This window comes from Elephas maximus, chromosome 24 (genome assembly GCF_024166365.1).
Source record: "Elephas maximus indicus isolate mEleMax1 chromosome 24, mEleMax1 primary haplotype, whole genome shotgun sequence".
Classification (NCBI taxonomy): Eukaryota; Metazoa; Chordata; class Mammalia; order Proboscidea; family Elephantidae; genus Elephas; species Elephas maximus.
The window spans coordinates 24,440,573-24,465,425 of NC_064842.1; the positions used below are offsets into that span (position 1 = coordinate 24,440,573).

Here is a 24,853-nt window from a genome sequence, read left to right on the forward strand (position 1 = left end):
GAGAAACAGCTGAAGGAAGACTTGCCTCAGGCCTTTCTCAATGCCCTCACTGTGTCGCCCCTACCATGAGTCCCCCTACCCCTTACCTTTGTGGACACAATCATAAGAAAAGGCTTCTTGAATTTCTAAGTTTTTTTTTTCCTAATTATACCAACGTGAGACTAATAAAAGATTGTAACAGTCAAGAAACCAACTTTCCTCTGGAAAATCAAAGAACAAATGTGATTGTATGGGTAAAAAGAGAGGGGAATGGAGAGAGTCTGTTTGATGGCGTAGAGAGCTGAAGGCAACAACCACAATACATTTCTTACAAAGCCATGGGAAGAAGATAGGGAGGGATCAGAGTAAGCACGAATGGAGGTGGGGAATATCAACATTGAGCAGGACATCTGAAATTCTGCTCCCAAAGGCAATTAAGACTTATTTCTCTAGAGTACCAATGAGTAAAATTCATAAATTAAGGAGTCAATCTAAGCCACCTCTGTACTTTTGATCAGAATTTACTGAAGTCAAAAGAGACAAATGAAAACATGTCTTCCTCTCTCCCTGATTCTTTGAACAATTAAGCTTCACAATCTCTTTTAGTTCTCACTCCTGTTAATTCACAACTTAAGCCTTTTCCTGCCTCCAGTGCAAATTGCTGTTTTGTCCCTTGCAGAAGACAGCAAACAGGGCCGCATTCTTTTCTCAAGTATCTATTCATGAATTTAAAGACCGTTGTGTTTCCTCTATGCAAGTTGTTCAGTTTTCATAACTTTTCCTGCCTTTTGTTCTGTTACTCATCTTTATGATTATCCTTCAAACACTCCTCAAAATTCTCCACTTTCCGCTTAAATCATGGAACCAATATATTCATCAGGGTATCATCAGCATTGCGCCTAAAGGCAGGATTACCCTGAAGTCCCTTCGTGCTATTTTTGAAAAGAGCTGGCAAAATTTCAAAACTCGAGGCCCGACCATTCCTTACTTAACCTCAGCTGCTATTTCTTATTCAAGGAGAGTTTGTTTTGCAAAAGTGTAATGAACCACAAAGCTTCAATTATTTTTGACATGTAAAACCAAGTTCTGTTGAGGCGACTCTGACTCATGGTGGCCCCATGTGTGTCAGAGTAGAACTATGCTCCACAGGATCTTCAAAGGCTGATTTTTCAGAATTAGATCACCTGGCCTTTCTTCCAAAATGCCTTTGGGTGGACTCGAACCTCCAACCTTTTGGTTAGCAGCCGCATAAACTAACCATTTGCACCACCGAGGAATTCCTTTGATATTTAAGTCTTCTCTAACTAGATTATGAATTCTGGAGTTGGGTTTTGGACGTTAATTTGCATATACTCAATAGATATTGCTCCCAAATGGTTCAGTCCTTGCATATGCCAAGTTCCCCAGAAGGGTGAGTGGCACCATCACTGATGAGGCCAATTTCTTCAAAAGACAGATGTCCAAGCCTCTTGCCCCATTTATTTCAGCCTCTGAATATTTATCTTGAAGATTGTTACTGTTTCTCTTAAGATGTGTAAAAGCAATACCACCTTTCAGATTCAAGACACAGAACCTGGAGCAGATTCCAAATAACTAGCCTAAACGGAACTGACATAGGATACTGGTGACACTTGAAATTATTAATTAATTTTGAGATAGTTGGGTCCCCTTGGGTCTTTTGCCAGATGATCCTTGTCAAAACATTGAAATAAGTACTCTTTGATTTCATTACTTCACAATTGATCTTTCCAGACACTTGTTCTTTGGGGAAAAACCCTCAAATGCCACCATGCCTTAGGGAGCTGTACGCCTGGAGTCTGAGAGTGGACATTTTATTTTACATTAAAATATGGAGAGAGGCATTTCATCCACTATTTATATAGGCATCCAAATTAGAAGACATAGGCATGACTGAAGAGAAAAGGTGAATACAATGTAAAACATTTAGAATTCATTTAAAATTGTGATTGACTATTTTCTTCCCAGGAACAATATTTAAAACTTAAAATGGGTGTATTTCTATATGGCGAGATCCCCAGGTACACATGAGGGACATGGCTTAATGTCAGTCTAATCTATTTAAAGATAATTGCTGACATTTTACTTAAATTAAACTGAATACATGGACTATATTACCAATGCCCCTTGGCTAAATGATTAATGGCTAGTAGCCTCTGACCTTTAAAATTTTTTTTTTGTAAGAATCAGGAAAATGTTCTAAAAATGTGTTGAGTAATGTAAAATTCTTTGAGCACACAAAAAGGCATACAAATAATGATATTTAAAAAATGAGTCTTTGAACGTTCTCAATCATACCAACGCCCTCACTTTACAAGTCTGATGGGCTCCTACAAGTTTACAAGGAAAGCCAACTACTTCCTAGGAATGCCTACTCTTCCCTCACCTGCTTACTGCCCAGCTCTATGCCCCTGTATGACTTGTTACCTGGATGAGAAAATCTCCTGGCTTCTCAAACCTCCGAGTGGCTTTCTCCCACAGCACAAGGGCTCAGGCTGTGACAGCTCCCATCCAAACCTTGTAACCAGCCTTCCCTCCGTAGCAAGCAAATTTTCCCAAGTGATGCTGTTCTTTAGCTCCCTTGGTCCCACCTAAAGACCATTAGCTAACCAAAGGTTTCTGCGTTCTGCTGCCCTCGGCTGGGGGCCAAACATCAGAATTACTTCAACTTCAGACACTGCACTTTCTTGTCAGCCCTCTAGATTCTTGTCGCCTTAGATCACTCAGATGCTTCAGTAATTCTGTATTAGCAGATGAATGAGAAATAGTAAAATAGACATTTTAAAATTTTAGCCACCACAAGTCACACAGATATTTTGAATTTTAAGGAGTATTAACAAAAACAGCCACATGCACCTGTTCTAAATGATGGTCTTTTTACAAAGCAGGCAGGAAATCATTTATTGTGAAATTCCATGTCAGGTGCAATTTTTGAGAAGTAAAATCCTATTTCTAAGTGAATTTTTTTTCTTAAGATAAGAAAGTACTTATGCATGAAATAAGTTCAACTTATGTTAATGCAGCCCTTTTTTGGTGATTATTTTGCCTCCCATGGAATCAGTTTAAGGATTTCAAGTATTATATCTGCCAAAACTTCCTTTCACATTATGCTGGAGAGACATATTGGAACGTGAGTCCATGGGACTCTGCATGATATGGTTGAAAGGGGATGAAGGGCTTCGAAGAAAAAGGGCACTACATCCATCAACCTTCTCTTCCTCCGAGAGCTGGGTGACTCTCTGGGTTTGTTCTAGGACCATACGAGCTTAAAGTGTTGGTGGTCCTAGCGTTCTTTTCTCTTCTTATTCTATATGTTCTCCTTTGCCAATTTTGTACATTCCCAGGCCTTTAACTGATATATAGTAACATGAAATCTTCCCAAATATTTTACAACCAGACAATTTCTGAAATCCAAACTTCCATTAGGCTCCTCCCAAACATTTTGACGTAGAGTTTATATAAGCGTCTCATATTTTTCACATCCAAATCTTAACTCATGACCTCCCCTCCACAAACCTCGCCCATGCCCTATCTCCTGCTACTTGCAGACCTATTCTTTCTTCTTTTTCCTTGAAAAAGAAATCTTTTAGACATATAGCTGGTCACGTGGTTGCCTTCCTAGCAGTTAGGTCACCCACATGACTAAATTCTAGAAAATGAGATAAGAGCAGATGTTCTGTGGAACTGAAAAGGAAGGGCCGTATCATTCACTTGTAGTTTCTCCCTTCCCCAATGGCTTGGACAGAGTTGTGAGGTGGTAGTGCGCCATTGGTGAGTCAAACTCCCAGAGGATGGTAGAACAACAAGTTGGAAAGAGGCTAGGTTCTTGGATAATCTTATGAAGTGGAACAACTTACTATGTTTACATGAGAGAGAAATGACTTACATTTATTTTGGACCCTTTTGGACAGATGGCCCTATATCCTGCTTAATTCAACACCACCATCCACGTATTAACAGTTCCTTTTTGCTTAAGTCAGTTTTTTAATTTTTGCAACCTGAACTGGGCACGCAGAAAAAGCCTTTGAAGGGGATGAAAGACTTTTTCAAATTTTCTCCATCATTTGAAAGGAAAATTTGGTTCTTCATGGGCTTTCTACTCAGAAATGGGCCAATTAATCAGAGCATCTAAATAAGACTACCTGGGGGTGGCAGATTCAGTCCCAGCAGGGCCTAAAAAGACTAGACTGATGGAGGGAGGGAAGCTAGAAAAGACTGTCTCTAGCTAAAAAAGCACATGATTGTGTCTTAGAGTGAACATGTCCATGTTTTAATGGGTATATGGAACAACTGGAGTCCGAGGGTGATGCAAAAAGTTACCTTGCTTAGTAGCTAACCAAAAGGTTGGCAGTTCAAGTCCATCCCTCTAGAGGCACCTTGGAAAAAAGGCCTGGTGATCTACTTCCAAAAATTCCGCCATTGAAAACTGTATGGAGCACAGCTCTATTCTGACACACATGGAGTTGCCATGAGTCAGAATCAACTCAGTGGCAACTAGTTAATGTAACAATTGGTTGGATTCTTCAGAAATAGACTTAAGAAATACTGAGTCCATTTCTTTTTTCCTTAAGCCTTAGGCATGTCTGAGAATGAAACAGAGGAATTAAACCGGTTCAATTTTTTTTTTATTTGAATCTCAACACCTATTGGGATTCAAAAAAAAAAGGGGAGATAAATTTGTCATTAACTTTTTCGTTTATATTGTTGCCATTTTTGATACTTATCTAATGTTAAAAGAGAGGTGAGTATAAATAAGTAAATTAGTGAGTCTTTGGGGCAATAGTTCTAACTACGTTTTTAGGCACAGAGAACTCTGAGACCCCTCCATCTGTGGGGCCTTGGGCTGGTAAAGAACAATGATCATATACACACAAAACTTTTATACATTGTTTTTTGAGCTTTATGAATTCTCTCAGCATCCATGGTAAATCTGAATGTAAGCATCCCAATTTAGTGAACTTCACTGCCATCAAATAAAAGAGGATAAGGGGAAATGTGCAGAACTTCATTATATCCAAAACTCAAGAGTCAATTGCTCCTTTATATGGCACTATTTAAAGGATTCTGAGCCCAGGATTATAGCAGATGCATAATTTTCCTAAACAGAAATGGTTCATATATTTTCATGCACCAGACAGGGTCAGATCTAGATTTAAGAGTCCTGTAGCTTATATAATTAGGAACAAGCAAAAAAAAAAAGATGTAATTTTAAAATAAAAGTAAGGTATGTGTTTATTTAGAGCAAAAAAAGAACTTACAATGATTCCCTGTTTTCTGAGGCTTCCAGCATTTCCCAGTTCTCTTTATAATCTGTGCTACTCCCAACTTAACAAAACAAAACAAACAAAAAATAAAACCTACTTAAAACATCATACAAAACTCAACTCTCACTGGGGCTTGTACAATCAAGGGACTCTAAGGCTAAGGCTATGCAATATAGAGAAATTTTACTCCTAGTTCTCACACTGTCACAAGATAATGATCAATTTCAACACTCTTCCCCAGCTATTCTTCACAGAACAGCCAAAATGATGCTTCTAAAACGCCCTTGGAGCCCCTGGGAGGTGTGAATGGTTAAGCACTCGGATGCTAATCAAAAGGTTCCTGGTTCCAATCCACCCAGAGGTGTTTCCAAAGGAAGCCCAAGCAATCTACTTCTGAAAACTCAGTCATTGAAAACCCGATGGAGCACAGTTCTACTCTGAAACTTATGGGGTCGCCATGAGTTAGAACTGATTAGACGGCAGCTGGTTTTGATATTGGCAAACATCCTTTAACCCTTTAATGGTTACTAGTAGAGAAACCTACCACACACATTTTCTGCACTTCCTGGGCCATGTACTGACATGTACTGCTCATGTGATGTGCTTCATAGAACACGGTACCGATGTGGCTCACTCTAAATCAAACTCGTAACAATTTTATGTCAGCAAGTGCAATGTTTATTTAGTATTTTTTTTGTGTGTATTTTTGGAAAGTTGAGTAAGAGTTTATGGCTCAAGTGTAACCGGGAAGCGTGATGTACTTCCTGGGCCATGGTACCAATATGTACCATGTTTGTGATGTACTTCATGGGACATAGGGCACCCTGTTTTTTTGAACAATTAAAAAAAAAAAAAACTACCAGCAAACAATGATTCAACATCCATTCCATTAGTGAAAAATATGGCATCACCAAAAAAAATCCAAAATAATAATGATAACAATTCATTCATGAAAGGATTAAGTCCAATGGCTTCCTAGGTCACTTAGTATAGAATTCAAGATCCTTACAATGCTCTACTTGTCCTTGCCTAATCTGCTACTCCTTGCCAATCTCTGGTCTGACTCCATTTCTTACCATTCTCCTGCTCTCTACTCCAGGCCCACTGGCTCCTCTCTGCTGCTCCTTCAACACTCCAACACGCTCCTGCTTCAGTGTCTTTGTTGGCTCCTCTGCCTGGACTTCTTCTGGTCTGTCTTCAGTGTGACCTTACTAGAAAGAACTTTCTTGAGCACCCTAGGTAAAAGACCACCCTCCCCACCATCACCATGATTTTCCCTTCCTCTAATAGTCTTAATAAAACATCACTCTGGACACCATACCTGTTCGTGCACATTTCTGTACCTTCCCTTGCCCTCCACTAGATCATAACCTCTATAAAGGCACAGACTTTTCCACCTTATTTGTTGTCATAGCTGCAGTGCCTAAAAGGGTGTCTGGTGCAGAGTATATAGCCAATTACTACTTTTAGGATCTCTCAGAAAAAGAAAACATGCTCTCTTTGAAGACAGAGTATAGTATTAACGAAGCTTAGAAAAATCTTCTCACAAAATAGTTTTACTATATATTTGGGGCACAATTTTATATTATTTTATTGTAATGCAGTACATTATCAAAAATCTAATTCAGGAGCCCTGCTATTTTCAAATGTGTTTCATTTAAAAAACACTCTAATCAGAGAAATTTGCATTTTTTAATATTTTTGTTGAGAATATACATAACAGAACATACATCAATACAACAATTTCTACAGGCACAACTCAGTGACAGTGATTACATTCTTCAAGTTGTGCAGCCATTCTCACCCTCCTTTTCTGATATTGTTCTATCCCCATTAACATAAACTCACTGCCCCCTAAGTTTCCTATCTAACCTTTTGAGTTGCTTGTGGTCTATTTGATCCCGTATAGATCAATCTTAAGAGAGCATAACGTTCAAGGCAGACGTTCTTTACTGCTAAGCTAAACTATTGTTTAGTTTTAAGAAAACTTCAGGGGATATTTTTGGTTTAGGCTTTAAAGATTGTCTCATGGCAATAGTTTCCGGGTTTATCCAGTCTCATTTTTGTTTGTGTTCTTTTCACCTTTTTATGCAGACGTTTACACAGACCAAGCCTGAACATAAATTTTTCTGTAGACAAGAGATGTGCTCAAAGTCAAGGCAACAATTGGTTCCATTAATGTTTTGGTACCCATCATTCTCCCCGAATCTTAAATTTCTGACATTTCATTACAGAATCTTCTCCTGGGGAAAAACTGAGAAAAATCTCATTCTGCATTTTTTCAATATTTAAACAAATCATATTGTCATTAAAAAGTTCCATGGGAAGAACTGGAAAGTTTTATATGATAAATCATAATCCATTGCCATCGGATTGATTTTGGCTCATAGCAACCCTACAAAAAAAAAAGGTTTTTTTTTTTTTCTACAGGACAGAGTAAAAACAGTGTCTTCAACCTTGAATCTTTGCATTGCAACCTTTGTGACTATGCCAACTGTGAATTTATAATAATACTGGACTAAAATGATGCATTTTTTCATTCTAATATGAAAAAACAAATGAATAAACAAGATTGCCATGCACTTCTAACTATACTAAGAACAAACAATGATTTAAAGTACTTTACAAGCATCTATGTTCCTAAAAGTTGTTATGTTCTTTGAGTATCATTCTTTTTCTTACCCATTAACATAAGTTCCTCAAAAGCACCACTGTATTGACTTGATTTGTAAACTTTCACTTAAAGCACAATAAAAAATTTTTTAAAAGTACCACTGTAAGTATTTTGTTACCTGAGTCTGAGTTTTATGCTATGTATAAAACAAAATAAACACCAGCACAAAACCGTATTTCTTCCCGCTTTCAATTAATTTAGTACACATCAACAAAGTTTTATGTCATTGCAATAAAATAATCTTAAGAAAATAATTAAATATTTAAAATTTTAAAAAGAAAAAAATTGAAAAATATTGAGAAAGCAAAGTCTAGTGGTTTATAGACAAGAAAATTAAAGAAAAACTAAGGAAATTCAGTCATTGTAGAATTTTAGACTGTTAAAAAGAAGAATACAGTTAGCCTTTAGAATAAAAGCCTACTCAAAGGTATGCATTTTTTCCAAAAATTTGGTAGCAAAAAATAAAACATTAAAAAAAAAATGAAAGCAATGCTCAATTATGCAAGTTCATCCATTAAACAAACTTGTCTTGAATGTCTACACTACACTAAGCACTATTTTAAGTGCTTTTTTAAAAGTGTAAAAACAAGTAATATTGGATTCTTGCCCTTGAGGTGTGAGAGCAACAGAACCTCAGCAAAAAGACGATAGTTGGTCACACTCATGTGGTCCAACCATTCTTGTTACGTGCCCACTCATGAATTTAATACTCAACAGAAATTCTTAAAATTGTTGAATTGTTAAAATCTTCTTTAAATACATTACTACGCAACGTTTCTGAAGCTCTTACTATGCTTCAGAACGTAGAGCTTGCAAAGCTCAACGAGCCCTCCAGGAGCTCACAGGTCTGTAGGGGTGCTGGCCCTGGGGTGAGAAGCTCCTAAGCTGTGTGACCTAGAGTTAGACACCTCGCCATCTCTGTGTAAATTGTTTTCTCTTTCATTCCCTCCCATTGACATAAAATTGAACTATTAAGGCCCCCTGCAAGGTCCAAATGAAAAGCACCATTCTTTGAACTCTTAACATGCTCTAGACATGGTGCCAAGCCCTTTAGATCCCTGTAGCATTTAATTCTTGAACAGCCTGTAAAACGAGTCCTTTATCTCCACTGGGTAACAGAGAAAGCAAAGCATCAGCTATGTCAAGAAACATGCTTATATAGTCAAAAACCAGTTGTTATTGAGTTAACTCTGGTTTGTGGCGACCTCATGTGTGTCAGAGTAGAGCTGGGCACCACAGGGTTTTCAATGGCTGGTTTTTTGAAAGTAGATTGCCAGGCCTTTCTTCAGAGGCATCTCTGGGTGAACTTGAACCTTCACCCTTTAGGTTAGCAGCCAGAGTAAGGTAGACTTATATACAAATGAACATGATGTACTGTGTTAACAGGACTTGAATAATCTTAACGCAGAACGTAAAGTGCCAAAGATACTAAATATTTCATTTGATGATGCAGTTTGAAGTTAAAAAAGTCATTACATCTTTGTTGAAAACCAGCATGGTAAAATATTTTGGGAGGGAAAAATCCAAAGCAATGCTTTTAAGTTTAAAAAAAAAAAAAATTTTTTTTTTTAAGTTTTGGGGGACATAAATTTTTTTTTTTAGTTCCTCTGGATGAATGACAAAAATTAAACAGTATAAAAGAAAAAAGTAAAAGATGGTCTTAAAACTGTTAAATTTCTTTTTCAGATTAGCAGCTCCTTTAAGAGCAGGCAGTTTGGGTATTAACGTGAAACATGCAGATTTGCATTCAGTATCTGATGGTAGCAATAGAGTTGTAAACTCTAATGCATTAGCTTTTTGTGATATGAAGGACACAAGTTTGCTAAATTTGTTTAATAATGAAGAGTTTGAAACTTGAGAGGAACGGAGCTAACTAGGCATTGAGTTTTTACTCCCCTCCCCCACTTTGACCAAAGACCAGAATGTGGAAATTATAGAACAATATTATTAATATGCACACAAGCAAATGCTCCTTAGAAGCAAGGAGGGCAAGACTACATCTCACATACTTTGGACACGTTATCATGAAGGATCAGTTCCTGGAGAAGGACATCATATTTGGTAAAGTAGAAAAATAAAAAAGTAGAGGGTCAGTGAAAAAGGGGAAGACCCTCAAGGAGATGGATTGACACAGTGGCTGCAACAATGGGCTCAAGCGTAATGATGATTGTGAGGATGGCGCAGGATCAGGGGCAGGCAGTGTCTCTAGGACTTAGAACTGACTTGAAGGCACCTAAGAACAATCTCCTTTTTTAGTGTTTCTAAGTAGCAACATGATCTAATTTACTCAGAAAACCAAGCTTCCACAGTACTACATGATGGTGTTCTCTCACTCATAAATCAAAATCATGAATAATCTCTGAATCCCACACCAGGATCACAAAGGTAACGTCAGCTTCCTTTAAAAGGAATTTAAAACAAATGAATTAAAAGTCATAGGTCAAATATAAAACTTGTCTACGTTTCCTTAGTAAAAATGTATCAATTAATTATTAATTGGCATTAGAAGATTCATCTCCTTAATCTTCAAATCAATTACTATTATTATTAGAAATACAGTATCAGTAAAATAATAGTATTCCATATAATCTGGCACATTCAAGGCAACTAATACAAATCTGTTGAATGAATACATGAAATTTGACATATTAGATAGCTAGAAACAATGCCGGAGATCAAACGATGGAATTGTGCAAGACCAACGGCTTCTTCATCGCAAATACCTTCTTTCACCAACATAAATGGCGACTATACACATGGACCTGGCCAGATGGAACACACAGGAATCAAACTGACTACATCTGTGGAAAGAGACAATGGAAAAGCTCATATCATCAGTCAGAACATGGCCAGGGACTGACTGTGGAACAGACCACCAATTGCTCACATGCAAGTTCAAGCTAAAACTGAAGAAAATCAGAGCAAGTCCATGAGAGCCAAAATATGACCTTGAGTACATCCCACCTGAATGTAGAGACCACCTCAAGAATAGATTTGATGCATTGAACACTAGTGACTGAAGACCAGACGAGTTGTGAAATGACATCAAGGACATCATCCATGAAGAAAGCAAGAGGTCATTGAAAAGACAGGAAAGAAAGAAAAGACCAAGATGGATGTCAGAGGAGACTCTGGAACTTGCTCTTGAGTGTCGAGCAGCTAAAGCAAAAGGAAGAATTGATGAAATAAAAAAACTGAACAGAAGATGTCAAAGGGCGTCTCCAGAAGACAAAGTAAAGTATTTTAATGACAAGTGCAAAGAGCTGAAGATGCAAAACCAAAAGGGAAGAACAATCTTGGTGTTTCTGAAGCTGTAAGAACTGAAGAAGAAATTCAAGCCTCGAGTTGCAATAGTGAAGGATTCTATGGGGAAAATAGTAAATGATGCAGGAGGCATCAAAAGAAGATGGAAGGAATACACAGTCATTATACCAAAAAGAATTAGTTGATATTCAACCATTTCAAGAGGTGGCATATGATCAGGATCTGATGGTATTGAAGGAAGAAGTCCAAGCTGCTCTGAAGGCATTGGTGAAAAACAAGGCTCCAGGAATTGATGGAATATCAATTGAGATGTTTCAACAAACGGATGCAGCACTGGAAGTGCTCACTTGTCTATGCCAAGGAATGTGGAAGACAACTTCCTGGCCAACTGACTGGAAGAGATCCGTATTTATGCCTCGTCCCGAGAAATGTGATCCAACAAAATGCAGAAATTACCGAACAATTATCATTAATGTCACACTCAAGCAAAATTTTGCTGAAGATCATTCAAAAATGGCTGCAGCAGTATATCGACAAGGAACTGCCAGAAATTCAGGCTGGTTTTGGGAGAGGACGTGGAACCAGGGATATCATTGCTGATGTCAGAGGGATCCTGGCTGAAAGCAGAGAGTACCAGAAAGATGTTTACCTGTGTTTTTACTGACTATGCAAAGACATTAGACTGTGCGGATCATAACAAATTATGGATAACATTGCGAAGAATGGGGATTCCAGAACACTTAATTGTGCTCATGAAGAACCTGTGCATATATTAAGAGGCAGTTGTTTAAACAGAACAAGGGGATACTGCATGGTTTAAAGTCAGGAAAGGTGTGTGTCAGGGTTGTATCCTTCCGTTATACTTATTCAGTCTGTATGCTGAACAAAAAATCTGAGAAGCTGGACTATATGAAGGACAGGGCATCAGGATTGGAAGAATACTCCTTAACAACCTGTGATACGTAGGTGACACAACTTTGCTTGCTGAAAGTGAAGAGGACTTGAAAGACTTACTGATGAATATCAAAAACTACAGCCTTCAGTATGGATTACACCACAACATAAAGAAAACAAAATTCCTCACAACTGGACCAAAAAGCAACATCGTGACAAACAGAGAAAAGATTAAAGTTGTCAAGGACTTCATTTTACTTGGATCCACAATCAAACACCCATGGAAGCAGCAGTCAAGAAATCAAAAGACACATTGCATTGGGCAAACTGGCTGCAAAAGACCTCTTTAAAGTGTTGAGAAGCAGAGATGTCACCTTCAAGACTAAGGTGTGCCTGACCCAAGCCATGGTTTTTGATTGCCTCATATTCATGTGAAAGTTGGACGATGAATAAGGAAGATGGAAGAAGAATCAACACCTTTGAATTGTGGTGTTAGGGAAAAATATTGAATATACCATGGAATGCCAGAAGACCGAACAACTCTGTCTTGGAAGAAGTACAACCAGAATGTTTCTTACAAGCAAGGATAGCGAGACTATGTCTCACATACTTTGGACATGTTATCACGAGAGATCAGTCCCTGGGAGAAGGACATCATGCTTGGCAAAGTACAGGGTCAGCGGAAAAGAGAGAGACCCTCAACAAGGTGGGTTGACACAGTGGCTGCAACAATGGGCTCAAGCATAACAATGATTGTAAGGATGGCACAGGACCAGGCAGTGTTTCATTCTGTTGCACATAGGGTTGCTATGAGTTGGAACCGACTCAATGGCACCTGACAACAAGATAGCTTTATTTTTCTTGAGAGGTGATTATAATACCTTAGGTTTTTGCTAAGCACTTACGTTAACAAAATATGAAGCAAATAGAGGAACACCCTATTATAAAAAGTGTTAGCTTTCTAGGAGATGGCTACGTTACCTTTTTCAAAATAAAAAAGGGTGGCATTTAGAGATTGCTTGAAAGCATATTCTAGTTATTCAGCTGAGATGACAAGGTAACAGCAATATCAGGGCAATGGGGGAAGGAATAAAAAATAGAACACATTTCATAGAGATACCAAGAGCTAGAATTTTGTTTTGTTTTGATTATTGTTTCTGTCCATATTATTTGAGATGAGGATTGCAGAATGCAGAGGACTACTGGTTATAGCCCCTTCCCTTGAGAAAACCAATGAAATGCCACTTAAAGAGGCCTGAGGAAATAGTATGATATTTAAGAACTACTCACTTTGTGGTAGATATGTTTTTTTTCCTCATAACAATCCCAGTAATAGATTATTATTATATTCATTTTTATAGATAAGAAAACTGAAGCTCAGAAAATCAAAACATCTTTCCTCAAATTACAGAGCTGCCAAGGCCTTGGCTGGCGTTCTATGACTGGTACAACTGAGGTGTACTTGTAGGGTACGACAGAGCCACTAAAGAGGTAATGGTTCATGGCATTTGTTACAGCTTAAATGCCTTGTGAAATCAGAGAAGCTAGGCAGCGAGAGAAGCTCAAGAAATCCCAGGGAAATAGTGAGTGGGACTGGAGCAAGAGGAGGGTCCTACCAAAGGCACAAATGAAAGTAGGAAAAGCCCTGTTTTAGGAAATTGAGTATAACCCAAACAAGAAGTAGAGACTAAAAATGGAGACAGGCTATCTCTACACTTGTCTCCAACAAACGGGTGTGACATTCTTTAAGGCTGACATCAAGTCTTGTTTATCTCAGCATCCTTGTATTCAAGAGAGAGAGAGATAAAAGAAAAAAAAAAGAATCTCTTTCACGTCACTTCCCAAGTGTCTCTTCTTGTCTCCATCTGTACAGGCATCCTCTCTTAAGGCCCTTCCCCTGCAGCTTCCAGTCTCACTCTCTTCATTGTTCCTGCCTCAGTCTCACCCTCTTTCTATGCACCTCCCTTCCTACTCACATTTGTACCCTTTCACCCATTACTCAATATTTCCCACAATGCAATTATTTAGAGCACGGTTTCTCAACCTTGGCACTATAGACATCTTGGGCTGGATAATTCTTTACTGTACAGAGCTATCCTGTGCACCTTTGGTCTCTACCCACTAGATGCCAGTACACTCTCCTTCAACTGTGACAACCAAACATGACTCTAGACATTGCCAAATGTCCCCTGGAGGGCAAAATCACCCCTGGGTGAGAACCACAGACACAGAGATACTGGCTTTGTATTCGGAAAGGAAAAGGTCTCTTGGTGATCATGGTTTATCTTTCTTAGAAGGGAGATGAGGAATTATTCATGACATTTTTTGTGTGCGTGTGACATTTTTTTCTGTTTTATGTAAGGTAAGAATGATATTACCGATCTCACAGGGATGCTCTGAATGTTAAATTAGATAATATGAAGTGCGGATTGGTGTACAGGGCACAGGAGTGCACTGTAAGTGAGCTAGTTGAGTAGATTAAAGGGGAAACTCTATCACGTTCATTGCTTTGCTCGTACAAGCAATCAGTTTGCTTTAAAATTCTGTTACTTGGAAAAACGTTCCAGAAGGACAGCTTTCAGAACAATCGTGATGACATTTTGTTTACACCTTTGAGAGTGGCTCTGAAATTTCTTTATCTTTATTCTGAACAGGAAACAAATGTATTAGAACCAGAAGTTAAGGAATATGTTCAAAGTCATAGTCAACTAACAGAAGAAGAGTATGAATATGAGGTCTTTGACACTTATACTTGATCTTATTGGTCACCATTTTAAAAACAGTTTCTATAGGTCTGAATAGAGTACCCAGAAATAAGCTACACATTAATATACAAGCCATTTACCAAGACGAGAAGGCTGTTTTATTCATGACTCATCTTTTTTTTAAACATCTGCCTCTACTGCTTTTTCTATATTAAAAATAGTCTTAAATATTTTGGAGCCAGAATTCATACATGGGAATCCCTATACCCTTTTATTTTAGAGCATGTTGCTTACACAATACAGAATTCTTTTTTTTTTGTCCTTTTTAAAATGATCAAATTATGTGCCATGTTTTTGTGAGAAATAATAACAACAATTTTCACATTGTAATGAATTTTAGAGAAGATTTAAAATTGGGGCAGTCTTCAAAAACAGGATCATGCCGTAAAGTTGTGCCTTATTCCAAGTTGATAATATTCAGGAAGTTAATAGCAGTTTTCTATTCTTTGTCAATTCTCTGTCTTAATTAAAAAAGAGATCCACATATGTCCTTTTTCCCCAAAAGTTTAAAGAGTAACAAAATTAAAAACGCATATATCTTGTGGTACTCAATACAATAAATAAAAACAGTGCTAAACAATTTTATTTCAAATGAAATAAACTATAGGATCTGAGACAATAAAATAACCCCACTTTTATGAAAACCTATACACCGATTTCAAAACTATAGCTTCAATTTGATTCCATACAACATCATTTAAAATCTAATGTTGACTGTAGTACAGAACAGAAGATGAAATCGAGGTTCTGGGTCATGGAGGTTGAAAGGTTAGTGGAATTCAATATATAAAATCCTGACTTCAATGGGTTTCTTTCAACCGTTAGCTGACGAGACATGATTGCAAATATAAATAAAAAGTGGCTGGTAATAGATACTCATGTTTCAGGATAGCCCACGTCTCATTCCCATTACTACTGATGCTTGAATCTGAGTTCAGTGATCCTACTATATCCTCAGTATTCTTTATCCCTCCGTTCCTATCAGGTATATAATTTCTTTCTATTACAGAATGAACATTTTAACGCGAGGACAAGCTTTGCTTTTCCTGAAGATTTTTTTTTTTCCCCAAACAACAGAATTGTAAAACTAAATTTGCATTAGGGGCCAGGAAGCTTAGAGGTAAATCTGAGGAATCAACAATAGCAATTGTTATTCCCTAGGATCTGTTTTGAAGCCCTGGTGGCATAGCAGTTATGAGCTCAGCTGCTAGCCAAAAGGCTGGCAGTTTGAATCCATCACCCGCTCCTTGGAAATCTTATGGGGCAGTCCTATCCTGTCCTGTACGGTCGCTATGAGTTTGAATTGACTCATCACCAACAGGTTTTTTTTTTGTTGTTTTTTCTTAGGGTCTGCTTAGTTGGGATTTGTACCTTGACTTTCTAGTTTTATTTATGTTTGTCCTGTCCTGATGTTACAATAATTTGTAATTATTGTATTACATCCTCGTTGCAATTCATCTAAAATATTTTGTGTCATAAGGCAGGGTACAGATACATTTTATCCCAGGTAAATAGTAGAGGAAGAAAATATTTAAAGCAATAAAATGAATAACCAAATTAAATATGTTTGGACATTGTCATGGTCAAGTAAACTTGAGGAATGTTCTTGATTACAGAATACTTGTAATCAAAGTTATCTTTAGTCATATTACACCCATTCCTTACTTATCGACACTGTTAGTTTCCAAAGACCAGGTCATTATGCAAAAATGAAGGATGACTACATCATTATCACAAAACAGAGGATGACTACATCATACTGCAAAACGGAGGATGGCTACGTAATAATGTAAGTGCCAAAATACATCACTACACAACTGCCAAGTTACATCATTACATAACTGAAAAAACACTGAGAATTATGGCCTAGCCAAGCTGACCATAACCTTACCCATCACAACCAGCACTGCTCTTGCCTCGCACCTTGGAATTTGGTGCTGCCAAATATACTTCGTTAATGCACAAAATAGTCAGGTAGTTGATTTTTTACTATTTTTGTAAATGTAAAATATCAGACAATGAGATAGTTGATAAGTAAGGAGTAGGTGTATTAATATTTTGATGAAGAAAACTGGTTTGTTTTAAAATTCCTCCCCCATATGGGAATGTGATTTAAGAATAAGAAATATTTGAAGTAGTTATTCCCTGAGGCATCATATATTGTTATACCAAGAAACTCAATTTACTTTCTAAGTGGAATGATTTCACAATTGCTAGGAAAATAATTTTATATGTGAAGCTCTTATATTAATATTGATACGACCACCACATTCATTTGATTTATCTAATTTTTTTCTAAAATGCAAAAGTGAAGCAAGGCAAAGCATTTCATTTCAATTTGGGTTGAGCTTTGCCAATAACAGGTCAGAGATTTCATACATAAGTAAACAGAGGTATGGGAACGGTTCAAGTACTTCCCATGGAATTTACTAAGGTAACACATTACCTGACTAAACATCATTAAAAATGATTCAATTATTGTTCCTGTACCAAGTTAGTTTCTTCAGTGACTCTGTAGTATTTTACCTCTTAATGTTTATTCACATGACTACAGAAAAGTTGTTAAAGGTAAGGCTCCTCAATTAGGAGTCTTTAGACTAGAAAGTATCCTTAACAAGGCAAGGAAAACAAAACTTTAAACATGGAAACGATGGTGAAGAAGAAGAGCACTTTCATGGTCAAGTAAACTTGAGAAATTCTCTTGATTTATAGAATACTTGTAATCAAAGTTATCTTTAGTTATATTATACCCTCTCCTCACTTATTGACATGGTTAAGTTACAATGAGAAGGTCGTTACGTGAACATCACTGTTATGCAAAAAATGGAGGATGACCACATCATATCACAAATGGAAGATAACTATATTATTACATAACTGCCAAATTATGTAATTGTTCAGTATATAAAATCCTGACTTCAACGGTTTGTATTAAAATATGGCTGACATTTTAATATAAACAGGATAAGTTGCTAACTGAAATATTAGCTTTGCTGTTTCTTTAACTTTAAAAAGGATGCCCATCTCTCTGGTTCATCAGAGCATACCACATATAGTCTCTGATCTGATGAATTACCATTTTCATTGCTCATTACTTCACATATCAAGTTTATTGGCTAAGTCAGTTCCCTAGCTTTTGTATAATTTCATTTTCTTGTGTCTGAAACAAAAATGCATTTGAATTATTCATCCACTCATTCTACAAATATTTACTGAAGTCTAATATGGTTTCCAGAATTGACTTGATGGCAACTGGTTTGGTTTGGATTGGATTATGGTTCAAAGGTCCCTGGATGGAGCAAATAGTTTGAGCTTGACTACTATCCTAAAGGTTGGTGGTTTGAACCCACCCAGTGGCACCATAGGAGAAAGGCCTGGTTATCTGCTTCCATAAAGATCACAGCCAAGAAATCCCTATGGAACAGTTTTACTCTGTAACACATGGGGTCTACATGAGTCAGAATCAACTTGAAGGCAATGAGTTTGGCTTAATTTTCTTTTGGATACTGAAAGAATATGTCTTTTGCCCCAAAATAATTACTATAGAAAGTAAACACAAGGTACAAGATAAATGTCAGGGATAAGAAAAAGTATGATGTAATTGTGAATGTCTACAATTATGTATCTTTTGGGAGCCATCTGATATATTGATGCAAAATAATACCAATTTTCACAATCAGCTTGATGTTACCAAAACACTTTTTTTTTTACATTAGATTATTTTTTAACAAATCTTAACCAACCGTACATTCTGTTTGAAGGATTAAAGGGAGTTAATGACAAAGGAAAAGTAGAAAACGCAAGGTGAAGTTCGCTTAACCCAAGGTTCATTTTAAAAAAATTTAGACACTATTAATTTCCCTTCCAATAGCTATTTCATGTGGTGGTTATATGATGGTTTTTATAGAGGTTCTAATCTTCCTCTGTCCTGAACTCAGCTATTCAAGGGTACAGAGAATTTAGAAGAATGGCTTTACATTATTTGAAAAGCTTTGTTTGAACTACTGTATAACATTAAAATGTAAGGGGCACTGCTGTCAGAATCCTTTTAAAGAAATTCCTTACATGGAATGAAAAGAATCTATGAGCTTATAGCTTTACTTATCATGAAAAAAAATTGAACACAGGGCCAGTCTATCTTGATTCTAAAAGGAAATATAAAATGCATCTCATTAATATGCATTGTTCTCTATGTGCCTCTAGGGATGACACAGTGTTTATGTGTCTCTATTTTCTTCCCCTCTCCTTTAAAAAAAAAAAAAATTTAGGAGAAAATTTAATAGATCAACTGTTTTCTTAAATTTAGCATAGCTATGCTAAGGAATATTATCAGAGTAAATTAGTTCCCAGACACAATTTAAGTTCACTGATGAAGAAATTAGCTATGCCTCGGGCATTAATTTCATACCTAGGTAGCTGAGTTTATAACCTCTTTATTGGTCTCAACTACTTGAATGTCACACGCACATACTGATGATGTTCTCAAGCAAAGAGCCTTGAATTTTTATAGTCTAAATGGCGAAACACTGTTGCTTGCTGTAGGGCTGATTCTGACCCATGGCGACCTCAGGTGTGCAGAGTAGAACTGCTCCACAGGGTTTCCAAGGTTGTAACTTGTCAAAAGCAGAAAGCTAGACATGTCTTCTGAGGCACCTCTGGGTGAGTTTGAACTACCAATCTTTTGGCAAATAGTCTAGCACTTAACCTCTTGTACCACCCAGGGATTTCGGTTTTATATTGAAGACAAAATTTGTCTCTAGTATGAAATGAAAATTGATTATATCATGTACTAGGTGGGGGGCAGGGCCGATATGAATCCAAGTTTCCATCAACTTCCACACAGTTTGCATGTATTGATTTCTTTTTAAAACCTGAGTGAAATAACATCACTGTACCTCCAAGGGTGTCTTTTCTAAAGAAATCTTTCTGATGAGACCCATCTTCATTTCAATGGGAAGTACAGCATCTACAGTTATAAATGAGGTGGTTATCAGTCTAAAGGAGAGATTTCAGTGGCTAGAACAGTAGATCTATATAGTCACTAGGAGAAAAATGTTTTCACAGCAGTTCAAATAAACCACTGGATTTACCTTATTTGTTGGTGAAAAGAAAGGTCCTTTATATGGCTGAAGTAGCAGAAGAAAAGACCCTGGCTATAAAATCTCCCTTCTCTACTACTAATTCTGCTATCCTGCCTGGACATCTGCCACTATTAATTATTTTGCTCAGTGAATAATGCAACTCTGTAGTGATAATAAACTTTGGCAGCTGTGCAATAAAATTAATCTTATAATGGTTTTACTATCAAAGTATACAATCCCTTTGGTCCTGATAGTTAACTGCAATCAGGACAACTTGTTTGAAAAGTCAACAAGTTGTCTGACCACTGGGTCATTGTTTGGAGAAACAGATAAATCAGAAGGAACTGTCAGGTTGTGCAACAGTCAGAAAGGGGATGGAGTAAAACTGCCTTGGTACCGTCATCTATCTATGCCTCGCATGCTCATTCTCCATTTGTTCTTTCAACTTAATGCCTAAATGACTTGATTATTCAACAAAGCTTGAGCCCAGATTCTAATATCAGCCTATGTATAAATGTTCATTATCGGTTCTTACTATTATTATTGAAGAGGTTTAAGCAGAGAATTGACCTGATATTCTGTTTATAAACAATTGCTCTGGCTGTTGAGTGGTGAATGGCTGGAATTGGGGCAAGAACAGAAATGAGATGATGACTTAGGGACTACTGAGGAAACCCTGGTGGCGTAGTGGTTAAGTGCTACAGCTGCTAACCAAGAGCTCAGCAGTTCGAATACGCCAGGTGCTCCTTGGAAACACTATGGGGCAGTTCTACTCTGTCCTGTAGGGTCGCTATGAATCAGAATCGACTCGATGGCAGTGGGTTTTTTGGGTTGGGTGGAAGACTGGTGAGCAAAGAAAGCGATGAATATAATTAGGACCAGGACAAGCGCAGTTGAGACAGAGAGAAATAAAGATATTACAGCAGTGGTTCTAAACCTTGACTGCTTATTCGAAACAACTGAGGAGCTTAAAAAACGTTCTGGCACCTGAGCAACAACCTCAGAAGTGCTGACTTAATTTTCCAGGGGAAACCCTGAGCATCAGTATCTTTTTCAGTGAAAGCTGAGGACCACTGTGTGAGAGAGATGCTCCAGAGGACTGGACGGGCTGGATGTGGAGTGGTAAAGAAGAGGGACACATACCTGGTTTGAGGAACTCATTTAATTACAGTGATATTGATGGAGAAAGAGAAGACTGGGAACCAAATTTCTATGTGAGATCTCCCTATTTTTTTAATTTGTCTATGTTGTATATGGAAATCCTGGTAGGCTAGTGGTTAAGAGCCATGGCTGCTAACCAAAAGGTCAGCAGTTTGAATCCATTAGGCGCTCCTTGGAAACCCTATGGGGCAGTTCTACTCTGTCCTATAGGGTCACTATGAATTGGAATCGACTCGACGGCAATGGTTTTTTAATTTTTTTTATCTTTTATATATATGTATGTGCATATATGTTTGTATACACACATACACACACATACATATAAAAGGATCCCTCGTGGCACAGGGGTTAAGTGCTTAGCTGCTAACTGAAAGGCCAGGGTGTTCGAATCCACCAGCTACTCCACAGGAGAAAGATGTGGCAGTCTGCCTCCATAAAGATCACAGCCTTGGAAGCCCTATGGGGCAGTTCTACTCTGCCCCATAGGGTCGCTATGAGTCAGAATTGACTGGGTGATAATTATATATATATATATATAATTTTTTTTTAACACCATGCGTATCAGTTCTGCTTAGGCCAAGAAAACAAAAACAAAACAAAGATAGATGCAGCATGTAGGAAGTCATTTATAACTTCTGCTTTAAATCAGGGACGTTAAAGTCTAATTATAGATTTCCAACTCTGAAAGAATGTAGGAGAGAAATTCATTGGTGACCCCTGGAAACACATCTATTAATACCTCATGTTAACAATAAAGGCAACCTGGAGCACTTGGGGCATTGCAATTGTGGATTTATCTCCTCCCTCCCTTCCTTTCTTCCTCCCTTTGTCCCTTCCTTACTCACTCCCTTCCTTCCTTTATGTTGAAATTAAATAATAACACACTTCCAAGCAGTACAAAACTTTCTCAAGGTCATGGCTAATATGTAGTAGAGCTGGGTCTTGAGCTCACACCTAGTTAAGTCTCAAAGCTGTGCAACTTCCCAAGCGTGGTTTTCTGCACTCTTTTTTTAGGGGGGAAGAGGAAGGGAAGGAGAGGTCTTAGAGAACTTCACATTTGAAAATAAAATTTATATAGATGAGGTACTTCTCTAAATATGTACCAACATTTCAACAAGCTTGCTATATTCCTAATTATATTTAAAAAGTTGAATACAAACAAGTCATGAAGTACTCCTTAGTCACGGCACATCATATATAATATACATACACACACACTAACATATTTATATATGTATATACATATATGTATATACATATGTATAGAATATGTACATAATGTATATAACATATATATGTATGTATATATAATATGTAATGAGTATAAACCAGTTTCCATTGAGTCAGTTCTGACTCATGGCAACTCCACACATGTCAGAGTAGAGCTGTGTTCCACAGAGTTTTCAATGACTGGCCTTTTGGAAGCAGACTACCGGGACTTTTATTCTGAGGCACCTCTGAGTGGACTCATATCTTCAACCTGTTGGTTAGCAGCACAGTGTGTTAACCATTTGTACCACTCAGGTATAGTGATAGGTATATCATGTCTACATACAGTGCTCATCCACGTACAAGCTGAATTGGACTAACTCAAGAGCTACGAGGCATATATTAGTATGAAAGTGTAATTCTGGAATATTCCCTTCAAGGGGATTCATTCATAAGTCCTGGAAAAATAAAACTGTCAAAGAACTGTATTTTTTGTTTTTGGGTCACGTTTATCTCATGATACACCAAGGTAGTAATTGTCACAAAACCTTAAAGATCAAGGGGTCACTAGTTAACCCACTGGAGTAGTCCTTTAGCCCATAATTTAGTACTCAGTTTTGCCTAAGCATGGACTAATTTCTGGGGGGAAAAAAAAAAAGTCGAATTTCTTTCTGTAAGAATTGTAAACCACAGACACTACACTTAGAAACATACTAGGGTACCAATCATATTTCATATATTTGACTTCTGTAGCGTTGTAGACAGATCTTGTTATTTTCAGAAACATGAGCACAGGGTTGCTGCCTCCCCTGGAAAGGCCACATTCACAAGTGACGCAGAAAATGAAAAGGTTTGCAGGAGTCCCTGACATCATAATATGAGCCCGTATTTCTTACTAAGTAGAAGAGGCAAACTGCAGCGTATCTGGCACACGAGTTTAACGCCACAGAACAAATTCCATTCTTGGAAAACAACAACGAAAGTGGATTTATTCCCATAGGCATGATACAAAAAGGTTGGTAAGCGTATGCTGTAGGTTTCACGTACCTGTTCCAGGTAGGATCATCAAACCAATCCAATGTGTCAAGGACTGTGCTGTGTGCTGAATTTTATTTGTAGAAGTAAAGCAAGTGTCATATCACAGCGAAAGCTGAAAATCAAACAAATAAGAGGAGAGAAAATTAATCTAAAGCAAGATAAAAGAGCAAGAAGGATACTTGGGTCACTAAACTGTGAGACGTATCTCTGATTAAATGATAGGTTTCATAAACAGAGATTTATCCCAGGACTTTCCAAGTGAACTTCATTAAGAAACTCTTTTATTCTACAATGTGTGTTAACATCCTGCTGAAGGAGTGGTCCACAGCCATTACAGGGGAAATACCGAGTTTGCCAAACCTGCCTCTCCATACACATGGCATGTGGTCCTACACTTTCAGCTTGAGACTTCCAGTACTTTAAAAGCTTCCCCCCAACATGTGCGCATAATGTACATATGTTTATGTTGCATATATAAAGATTCTAAACGTGAGTTTACCTCACAAGTTTTATAGCAAATAATTTAAGAATCTCATTCATCTACTGATTTAATTTCTTATTTTATGGCAACAAACATTTGACGCGCACTCATTCATTGACTCAGTACCTATTGAGCAAATAACATGGACCAGGTATTGGGTTACAAAGGTGAGTAGGACTTGGACCTGCCCTCAGAAAGCCCAAGTCTAGTTAATTGGACAGGCCAGCCTGGGTACAGATTGTCCCAATACAGGGTGTTGAGTACTAAATAATTGCCTGTCTCCAGCATGTTGTTGTTTTTAGTTGCTGTGGACTCAGCCCCCGACTAAAGGCAACCCCACACACAGCAGAACGAAACGCTGCCTGGTCCTGTGTCAGTCCCATGGTTCGATGAAGGTGATACCCTTAGAATCCATAGGCTTTTCCTTAGCTGATTTTTAGAAGGAGGCCACCAGGCCTTTCTTCCTAGTCTGGAAGCTCCACTGAAATCTTACAGCAGCACAGTAACACGCAAACCTCCACAGACAGGCAGATGGTGGCTGCACATGGAGTACATTGGCCGGGAATCAAACCCGGGTCTCCCACATGGAAGGCGTGAATTCTACCACAGAACCATCACTGCCCCCATGCCTACAGTATACAGGGGGTATAGAAATTGGCATCACAGAGTAGAGGATCTTAAGCTGAATCTTCAGTGTTGAGTAGGACAGTGACAGACAAGGGGAGATGGGGACGGGAGAAAGGACGATATTCAGGTAGCACATTCAGGTGCAGGAAGCTGCACGTGAGGGAGAATAACATGTTCAAAAAGCCACCTTAACAGGGATTACAATAATGTGAAGGTTACAGAACACGCCCAGACAAAATGGCAGAAAATTTTCTTACAGACGTCAATTACTGTAAATCAGTCTAACTGTACAATCAAAAGCACCTATCCCAATATTTTTATGGAGTTTGAAACTCTTTTCAAAATCCTGTAGATGCTTTATCTCATTCTGGCTTCACAATCTCTCTGTGAGGAAGGAC

General features: G+C 37.8%; 1 protein-coding gene across 13 annotated transcripts in view; it reads right to left on the reverse strand.

Annotated features, from left to right (window-relative positions):
- Window positions 1–24,853, reverse strand: part of CHRM3 (cholinergic receptor muscarinic 3) — a 552,731-nt gene that overhangs the window by 248,168 nt on the left and 279,710 nt on the right. For 11 of the 13 annotated variants that reach the window (XR_007515294.1, XR_007515293.1, XR_007515291.1 and 8 more), the window contains exon 4: window positions 23,357–23,459. The exons of 1 other annotated variant lie outside the window; for it this stretch is intronic. The gene's annotated coding sequence lies outside the window, so the exon portion shown is untranslated. Of the gene's footprint in view, window positions 1–19,753; window positions 19,825–23,356; window positions 23,460–24,853 lie in introns of all 13 variants that reach the window. One more of the 13 variants, XM_049868504.1, reaches the window with a different exon arrangement.